This window comes from Camponotus floridanus, unplaced genomic scaffold, assembly GCF_003227725.1.
Source record: "Camponotus floridanus strain SB8 unplaced genomic scaffold, Cflo_v7.5 scaffold590, whole genome shotgun sequence".
Lineage (NCBI taxonomy): Eukaryota > Metazoa > Arthropoda > Insecta > Hymenoptera > Formicidae > Camponotus > Camponotus floridanus.
This window is the reverse complement of record NW_020229759.1, coordinates 1-9,632: the sequence shown is the minus strand read 5'-3', so window position 1 is coordinate 9,632 and position 9,632 is coordinate 1. Positions and strand designations below refer to the sequence as shown.

At 36.3% G+C, this 9,632-nt stretch overlaps 1 long non-coding RNA gene across 1 annotated transcript; it reads right to left on the bottom strand.

Annotated features, from left to right (window-relative positions):
- Positions 1 to 483: 483 nt before the first annotated feature.
- LOC112639346 lies at positions 484 to 2,346 on the bottom strand. Its single transcript, XR_003123453.1, has 3 exons — positions 1,849 to 2,346; positions 599 to 618; positions 484 to 530 (listed from the first exon to the last, which is right to left on the bottom strand). It is a non-coding gene; the product is annotated as an uncharacterized LOC112639346 (long non-coding RNA).
- Between the last annotated feature and the right edge of the window lie 7,286 nt (positions 2,347 to 9,632).

Genomic DNA, 9,632 nt, shown 5'->3' with positions numbered 1-9,632 from the left:
AAGTATTCGTAGATCTCGATAAAATCTTCGTCTGTTAGTCCTGCGAGGGGTTGGATACTGCTTGGTAAGACTAGGTCCTCTGGTTCCGGGTAGAAATTTGGTTCAGGGGGATCCAGAACTTGACCTGGGTTGGATGGACCAGCCTCAGTTTCTGTGCTTTGTTCTATGGGTCTTCGTTCTTCCGGTATGGAAGGAAGATCTTCCGGTGTCCTGACCGGCGAGTAGCTGGGATTAGATGAATCCTGGATGGGGGAGTAATTGGGCGATGGCGGCCTGGCTCTGGGCTGTTGTTCCTCTTGAAGAACCGCTGGAGGGTTTCGGGGAGGACGATAAGGGTATGCGCGGGAGGGCGCGAAACTACGCACTGGAGAGTACCTTGTTACTCTGCTTGTTAAGTCGTTCTCGTCGGCAAACAACTGACGAGCTGTAGGGAGCCTAAGTACCGACCGGGAGGCACGCCTGCGGCGTACACCAGCGGCACGGAGGGGAATTTCGCGTCCAACGGAAGAAGTTCGGCGGGGGTTAACCATCTACCGAGGGAATATGACTATTTAGTATATTTGATGCGATTGATTTAACACAAAAGGGGTTTACTTACGATGATGCGTAGAAAGGTACCTGTTAAGATGAATGGTTTTATAAGGTAAATGTAGTCACAGCAAGGTGGTTCATAGAGTTAAGACGAATAATACGGCTTAATGAATTATTGTGAGATAAACGAACGTAGATTATGATGGTACATCTCGCTCGTTCTCATGTAATGGTTGAAACGTTCGGCTATATACAGTTCATTGGGGTACAGCAATTAATGATTTATTTAATATATTTTGAATTTTTCAGGGGCATGCGGTTGCACCGAGAGGTCCGGAGATTCAGGGGGTACAGACAAGGATACGGGTAAGAGCGGCTGGCTTACTTCAGATAAGTATAAAATTCATAAAATGTTTTCGATAGTTAACTTGTAAGGCAGTGCATAAATTCTATTATTTCGACAGATCCTCTAGGAGCGAGTCTTAGATTCTGAGTCTAGTATCGATGTGCAAGACGTCACGTCACAGCGGCACAGGATCCACGGAGAAATTCTTTCAGAGAAGCTCTCCGTGAAAGCGGCAGAGGAGTAGAATTTACTACTCAATGCACATCGAGTGACTAACTCGAACGACGCTACACTCTAGGATACGCTTCGAGCGTTCTCAGAGGATCGGTTGAAATTTAAATAATTCAACTCGAAAGAAAAATTTAAAGTCTGTATACGGAAAGGTAGGATTCGGGGAAAATTGTCGTACAACGAATGATAATTTATCTAGCATATACTGAATTTCCAGGAGCATGCGGCTGCACCGAGAGGTCTGGAGATTCAAGGATACAGACGAGGATACGGGTGAGAGCGGCTGGCTTACTTCAGATAAGTATAAAATTCATAAAATGTTTCGATAGTTAACTTGTAAGCCAGTGCATAAATTCTATTATTTCGACAGATCCTCTAGGAGCGAGTCTTAGATTCTGAGTCTAGTATCGATGTGCAAGACGTCACGTCACAGCGGCACGGATCCACGGAGAAATTCTTTCAGAGAAGTTCTCCGTGAAAGCGGCAGAGGAGTAGAATTTGCTACTCAATGCACATCGAGTGACTAACTCGAACGACGCTACACTCTAGGATACGCTTCGAGCGTTCTCAGAGGATCGGTTGAAATTTAAATAATTCAACTCGAAAGAAAAATTTAAAGTCTGTATACGGGCAAGTAAGATTCTGGGAAAATTGTCAATAGGCCTAGAATAAATCGAACTAATATACAAAGTTATTATCAAGGTTGATTAAGAATGATTATTATTTTATTATTTCCTTACCGGATGACGGGATCAATGGATGAATGCAGGCACCGCTGCTCCTTCCCTGGGTTGCTCGACCTCGGTGAGAACCTGAAGAAGTGGCAAGGCAGCGCAGAGAATGGCCAAAGAGTCAGAGGTTGCTGGATGGTAGCACTTTATTAAAGTGTTAATGTTGATACAGCTCTCTTAATAGAGATTGAGACTAAGTCCCGAAAGAAAAAATCAAAATCGCGACTAAGTTATTTTCGAATAAGTTAAGGTGTCCGGTAGGCTTCTAGGTTTTTCCTCTTCGAGAGCTGGAGATCTGATGGGCGTAGAGAGAGCTGAGACACAGGCGAGCTAATGGCGAGAGCTGTGTTAGAGGGCTGACCGACTTTGTCTAAAAGGCCCGGAGAGAGCAGCTGGGGTGCCTTAAATACCTTCCTCTGGTTCGACGTTTAATGGTAGGGAGAGGAGGTGGGCCTCTTCGGTGATTGGTGGGTCGGCTGCTGGAGCTATCCCTTCCTGCTATGAGTTTGCGATGTAGTGGGTGAGAGTTTCGTGGTAGGGATTGCAAGTCTTGAGTCTTAGATTTATTAAATAATTTTAGAATAATTTTTAATAATGATTTTTAACAATCAGAATTTTTTATAATATCATATTTATGTCATTAGAAAATTTGAGTTCGATTTATAGCAATTGTTTAAATTTTAAGTGATATTTTGGTAAATTCTGATGTATTAAACCATTATTATTACAATGATTTTTACAATGGTGCATATATAGTTAAAATTAATAATTAGTAAAAATTAATAATTAGTAAATTAATAATTAGTAATAATTAGTAAAGAAAAATTTAGCATTTGGATTGCAGATTCTAACGCAACGGATGCGAAGATGGCTTATCTCTTTTTCTAAAAATAGATATGCTGGATGTCCTTCGAAGAATGCTCACTGCATTCTTTCTCTTTATAAGACACATTAGTAACAGTAATATTTTTTAATGAATTACCTTTTAAAATTCGTTTACGTGGTTTAAATTGGCATATTACACGTATTATTTCCAGGTTTAATAATTATCTTAAGACTAATTATTAAGATTTATCATTTACAAGATATATTTTTATTTATTTAATAAAGGCTTTAACAATTAGAATTTTTGTGGTTTTATATGTATATATTTTAAAATTTTCAAAGTCGACTTTTAATGATTACTCAAGTCTATGAATAATATTTTAATAAATTCTAATGCGTTAAGCCATTATTATTACAATAAATTTTACAATAAGAATATATGGAAATTAATTATCGCTTCGCTTAATAGTTATTATGTCGCTAAAAGAAATTTTATTCTTACAATTCTCGGAACAACGTATGAAAAAGCGGCTCGTTTTACTTCTAAGAATGATCACGACGGATGTGCTCGAAGAATTCATTGCACGCTCTACCGTGATCTTTTATTCAAGAGGTCTTTTGATTCTGACAATATTTTATTCTTTGAAGATTTTCATTTGGGCGACTTTTATATTAGCACATATATACAGGGTCTACCAAAAGTGTGGAAACCCCTAAATATCTCGGAAAATATACGTTTTACAGAAAAGTGTTTCCAACAAAAGTTGTAGGGTTTAAGAAGATCTATATACTGATTCTATCAGTTTGACCTTGGATGGCGTCGTCAAGGTCAGGTCAAGGTCACATTGACTTTTTTAAATGACACCCCCTACATTTGATTGCATATTCTTATAGCTTAATTCAAGAGCTTTCCAAAACACTATAATAATGTTCATTTTTATTAAGTACTTTGCGAGTTATGAGGGTTGAATGATAGAGTAGCGCCGGTATTAACATTATCCAAGGTGTACTACATGGAGGTTACTCGCTCGGATTTGCATCTGTTGTGTGTGTGATCCAGCTAACTAAGGCAAGATCGGTCGTGGATCCAGTCAGCAAAAGCAAAGACCCAACCAAATTACAATCGAGCATTTAAAGACCTGGAAAGCAATCGACATAGTAATGTTACGTCCCGCTACAAAAATTTATTTTAAATATATAATCAATATATAATCACATTACATTACTACTTATATACTCTCTCGAGTTAGTATTTTTGCTATTATATAATCGAATAATAATATAAAATTATAGAAGATCAAAATGCTGTATTATTCATACAAAGAGAATATTTCTAAAAATACTTCATTCACTCTTTATATAAAGAAAACTCAGTTATATTTAATTATTCTATATAATGAACCCACATTACATGTGCAAAAGATTCTTTAAATTCATATTAAAACTCTATAGTAAATAGCACATTGATCTTCTTGCCTTATTTTTCATAAAATATAAATTGCAATAAGCCTGCATGGCTTAAGAGATGAAACGCGCCTATAAAACTTCAACACTATTTACTCTCAATGCGCCTATATAACGTTGATCATATATACATACAGTAAAATTCTATATTAAATACCTTAATACTAATCTTATATTATTTTCAGCTCTTATAAGGGGATCAAAAACGCTATAATACAAATAATTCACTCTAATTACTGCTATTACAATATTCTTTCGCCTAGAAAAGCATTATAATTCATATTAAATAGCCTTATTGATCTTCCTTCTATTAAGCGCCTGCAAAACCGCAGCCGTTTATACTCTTAAAGCGCCTACAGAATCTATATCGTATATACAAACGCCTAAAAACTTATACCTTTAATACAGTATAAGCAGCGCCTACAGAATAGTAACCTCTTATACTTTTAAAGAGCCTGCAAGACTTCAACCCTTTCTACATGGGATGGTAAAGTCAATTCCTACTTTACCGACCAAGGATAAATGATAACATAGGAAATTCCTACCTTACCGACTGATGATAAAACAGATTTCTACTTTACCGACTTTTTGTTACCGACACTTTTCTACCTTACCTACCTATGGTAACATACCGACTTTTTGTTACCGACACTTTTCTACCTTACCTACCTATGGTAACATACCGACTTTTTGTTACCGACACCTTACTACCTTACCGACTTATGGTAACTTACCAGCCCAACGACTTACCGACCTACCAGTTACCGACATTCTACCAGGAGCATACCTCTTTTATGAATATGCTACCCTGATACTTTAAAATTTTAAAACTTTAATTTTTAAAGATATTAACCAACAAACATATATATATTTATATATATTCTTTCACTAGGAGCATGCCTCTTTCATATACATGCTATCCTAATACGTTAATTTTGTTTAAATTCAGAAGTTACCGACATACTAACTTACCGACTTACCGACATATACCTCCTATGAGAATATACTATCCTGATACATTATAAATCTTTAAACCCAAATTTTGAGGACCACAACCGAATATTTACACATGTTTTTACATAATTCCGTATATTTTCGACTCCCTAATCTACAGGGAGGTCCAAATGTTAAATTCCATTATTCTTACAAATTTTGAAGTCTTGTTGGTAAAACATATTTCTTATACGTACACATACTATAGATACTTTTATTTAGCCGTCTACATATACTATATATGCGTTACTAAATACGCATATTCATATTGTTTATAACAAAGATTCGACCATGAGCTCATCAGTTAAATAATTTATAATAATTTAAAGATAAGCCGGTGCGACAATTCGGCGACGCAAATCTATTTTAATCGAAGGACACCTGTCACATAAATTATACGAAAAAATATCGAATATCACTGATAACCTTCAAGAAAAATATCAAGTATCAGAAGAATTGTTGCCAAAAGTGACTCATCGATGACTCACCGCATCCGGTTGCATCAGAATTTTTGCTACTTCCTGATTGGCTACTCTACTTCCCCCACCACCTCAAGACCCAAAAACGGGGACGCAATCATCGTTCAAACGCCTACGCAAAATTGCGCACGCATCACCCTTCTACCGATGAAAAGCTGCGCACGCATCCAATTTTAAGAGGGGAACCAATCATCAGAGACTCCGCCCTGCGAAAAGGAACCTGCTCCCACTCTGCGACAATTGCCCAAAAAGTAGGAATCCCGTTATAAAAACCCATGCAGAGCGACTCTCTTCGCATTTGACTCTCAGTTCTTTCAACGTATAACCTTCACGCAGTCACGAGTATTTATTTTTGAGCCGAAAAGGACTTAGTCCGAGAACTGTCAAATCTTTGTACTTGGAACAAAGTATATTAAAGTTTTATTTTATCATCACTTGAGTCTTCTGCCAGTCATTCATCACCGGCTCCTTCAACTCTCCTACAGCGACGTCACCGAGGTAGACTGTCCTCCCTGGAGATCTTCAACTTTACTCTTCAGTACTCATTGGTAAGTACTTATTTCTTTTATTTTACATACTTCTCTACTCTCGTGATTTGCAACGATATTCTACTACACTTACTATCTCTTTATTACGATCTACTACGATCAATTATTGCATCTATGTCTACTCTTGAGATGGTTATATGCAATTATAATTAAACAATTGAAATAATATTGCAATTACATGTCTGATACATAAAGATTTATCGAAGATATTATTATTATTATTATTATTAATTGAATCATTAATACAAATTATTGAAGACTCATTAAAGAGCTTCATTATAAAGACGAATTTACAATCGATTTCAATTTCCGAACAGACTTCCTTAAGTACATTCATGAAAATCACATATAATGGTAGTATGTCTGTCTCTTTTTATCACTAGATTCTCGGCGCGAGATTCAAACGAATATTATTAAAGGAATCATTTTAACTATTTGATTGAAGGCTAAGCCGATACGGTATCTATCCTTCCATTTTCCAGTACCTCTGTATTCCTTCAGCTTTATAATAAACGAAACAAAAAGCAATCTATTTCCCTATCTACCGAAAGTCCAGAAATTTCTACGAATCTACATATATTTTTCATGTATAACATATAAGGAGTTGGGGAACCTGCCATTTTATTTTACCATATTTCATGGCAGTCCGCCATTTTGTGAACAACTTTCAATAGTACATCGCATATTCTTATTGAAGCAATTTGCCAATGATTTAATTCACTTTTATTGACTCTATTATTTTATTTCATTTTAACAAATTAATTAATTTATTTTATTTAAAATTATATTAGTATGACTCATCGTCGTATGACTCATCATATAATTTATTGAAATATTCTGTTAACGAACACCTGCTGTATGACTCATCATCGTATGATTCATCATTGTATGACTCATTTTTATTTTATTTTATATTCGTATGACTCATCATTGTATGACTCATCATAAAATTTATTATAATATAATTAAATTCATTTATTAAATTAAAATCTTTTATTAAATTGAACATTTGGCAATTTGAATTATTTTAATTTGAATTATTTTATTTTATTATATGAAACATTTTATTCAAATCAATTGATTTCTTGTATTTCATGAACTGTTGCCGCATCTGCGCGATACTTTACCGCTGCATCTGCGCAACTCTATTTTAATTATTTGCGATGGTATATAATTAACATGTCTCCTTATATGATCTTCTCTCTCTAATATACTGGACAGCTTCATCTTTCTCTGATCTGCTATATGTACCAACGACCAAGGAGAGAAACCAAAGAATAAATATGTACTACAGGATATTAAATAAATCTATATAAATTTGTACTTTTCCTAAAATAAAGTGAACTTTTATTTCTTAACACGCACGATCCACAAGCATAATCCTTCGGAAAGCAGATAAATCCAGCGATCCAATCAAAGCAGTTAGGTCCAGAGCTCCCGGCGATCCCGAGGTATAGCCGGCATTGCGCAGGTTGCCTCAAAAGATAAATTGGGAGACGCACTTCGCTCATCTGTATGGTAAGCCCAGCAGGTCTGATCCTAGAATCAGAGAGTGAGGGAATAGTTACCGAAAACTGGAGAAGTAAGACGTAACAGTAAACAGTAAATAAATTTGTGGATGCTCATTTATCATAATAATTGTTCGAAATGTGTGCGTGTGCGTGCGTGCGGTGCGTGTATACAGAGATCAGGTTAGGTTGCACCAAACGATTGCAAATGTGTTTCAATGTGTTAAAGTAAATGCTGAAAGTGGCTGCCATTTACTTCCTGACAATATGCTAATCTTTGGTAGAATGTAGAAATGACTTTACGATTCGTTTCAAAAGGTATCAAAGCCATTTCATCCCTTATTCGCTGTATCAATTCGTGAATGGTTTTAGGTTTTGTTCTGTAAACCTTACTCTTCAGATATCCCCATAGATAATAATCAAGAGGAGTTAGATCTGGTGACCGAGGTGGCCAATCCTCTCCTCCCTCATTTCCGTTCCTTCTTCCTATCCACCGTAGCGGAAAAGTCTCATTTAAAATACGACGTGGTCCTGCACCAAAATGAGCAGGAGCTCCATCATGCTGAAACCATATTTCTTGGAAATTATTTGGAAAAGTATTCTGTATGGCTGGAATTATTTGATCAACAAGTAATCTCTCATACCTTTGAGCGTTCAAATATTCTTCAAAAAAAAACGGCCCTATTAAATAGCCATCTATTATTCCGCACCATACATTTATTTTTTGTGGATGTTGTGTGTGAGTTTCCCGCAACCAATTCGGATTCTCATCTGACCAGAAACGAAAATTTTGATTATTAACTTCTCCCGTTAAGGTAAAAGTTGCCTCGTCTGTGAAAACAATTTGATAAGGGAAGATGGGCCGGACATCTATTAGTGCCATCATTCTTTCACAGAAATGTATACGACGCTCCTCATCTCCGTTTTGCAATTCTTGAACGTATTGCAATTTATATGGATGGAACTTGTTCTTCTTTAAAATTCTCCAAACCGACATGGGAGCAATATCGTGAGTTTGAGCGACTCTCTGAACACTAGAATTGGGATCTTCAATAAATGTCTGCAGAACATCAAGTTGTTTTTCTTCGTTGGTTGCAGACAATGGTCTTCCTGACTTAGAGCGATTTCTTACGCTACCAGTTTGTCTAAAACGTTCTATTGTTTTTAACACAGTGGACTTATTAATTCGACGGTTCGGATACGTGTCATTAAATAATCGAACGACATCAGAGAACGATCTTTCGTTATCACCCCATCCACGCATCATGAGGATAGTGATTCTTTCACGTTCCGACAAGTCGCCAGCCATTTTTAAAACGTTTAATTTTAATTAATCGTACGTTGTATTTGGACGATAACAATTAATTTCTGCTTGCTCAAAGCTGAAGTTAGAAGGTGCTCGTTCTTTGATAGCTTTATACATTCTTAGTTGAATTTTAAATGCGAGTTAGACTGCATGTAGTGCGTCACATAGCGGTAAATGAAGGAACTAACGAGACGTTTCATACACGTTTTATGGAGCAATTTTTTGGCAATTTGACTTCAGCGAAATATGAGGATATGTTGAGGAATCGATCTTGCCTTAGTTAGCTGGATCACACACACAACAGATGCAAATCCGAGCGAGTAACCTCCATGTAGTACACCTTGGATAATGTTAATACCGGCGCTACTCTATCATTCAACCCTCATAACTCGCAAAGTACTTAATAAAAATGAACATTATTATAGTGTTTTGGAAAGCTCTTGAATTAAGCTATAAGAATATGCAATCAAATGTAGGGGGTGTCATTTAAAAAAGTCAATGTGACCTTGACCTGACCTTGACGACGCCATCCAAGGTCAAACTGATAGAATCAGTATATAGATCTTCCTAAACCCTACAACTTTTGTTGGAAACACTTTTCTGGTAAATACGTATATTTTCCGAGATATTTAGGGGTTTCCACACTTTTGGTAGACCCTGTATATTAATT